At 49.7% G+C, this 740-nt stretch overlaps 1 long non-coding RNA gene across 1 annotated transcript; it reads left to right on the top strand.

Moving 5' to 3' along the window:
• Positions 1 to 2: 2 nt before the first annotated feature.
• Positions 3 to 651, top strand: LOC109508991 (uncharacterized). Its single transcript, XR_002166835.1, has 2 exons — positions 3 to 79; positions 167 to 651. It is a non-coding gene; the product is annotated as an uncharacterized LOC109508991 (long non-coding RNA).
• The last annotated feature ends 89 nt before the right edge of the window (positions 652 to 740 follow it).

Raw genomic sequence — 740 nt, 5'->3', positions numbered from 1 at the left:
AAAAAAAAATGACACGGTAGTAAAGGCACTTTGGTGTGTTTTGCAGTACGATGAAGAGGGGGAGGAGGCTGACGACGAGGTGAGACTGCACGTGATTTGCACTAAAATGGCCGCCGTTCTTGGAAGTCGGCGCCGCACGTCAAATGGTTCCGTTTGTATCTTATAGGAAGGCGAGGAGGAAGCCGACGAGGAGAATGACCCCGACTACGATCCCAAGGTGAGGTCCCCCCGCACGGTAGCTCTCAATGTCTCGCTCGTGACATCTCTGCACCCTTACAACCCGGGGGTCATTAGTTTCATGTCCCTCCATGTCACAAGTGCCATCGAAGCCCACTGGGAGACCCGAGAACTGCTCGTGTCTATTCAAAATACAGAATCCATCCTGCCGAATGCATCTCATGGCTTCAGCTTGGGTTGCTTGTCGCCTTAATTTGGCTCCTCGGCTAAAGTGACCCTCATTCAGACTCTTCACCGCCATCCCTTGAACGACTTCATATTTTTCGTTGTGTTCAAAATCGTAGCAGGCGGCAGTCTGTTTTAGGGGGCGGGGTCTGTCATGTCAATGCAGATGACAGCTTTCATGGCCACAGAGAAGCGGCATGAAACAGGAAGAGCTCCTCAGTTTGCCAAGTCTTGTACTCGTTTTCCCAACAAACAAAAAAAAGCAACGGGCAATTCTAGCCAATTTTTGGTGTTATTGGCGATTCCCTGTCTCAGGACCACAAATGAATATTTTGTTT

This window comes from Hippocampus comes, unplaced genomic scaffold (assembly GCF_001891065.2).
Source record: "Hippocampus comes isolate QL1 unplaced genomic scaffold, H_comes_QL1_v1.1 C16718140, whole genome shotgun sequence".
NCBI classification, from domain to species: domain Eukaryota; kingdom Metazoa; phylum Chordata; class Actinopteri; order Syngnathiformes; family Syngnathidae; genus Hippocampus; species Hippocampus comes.
This window is presented reverse-complemented; position numbering and strand designations above follow the sequence as displayed.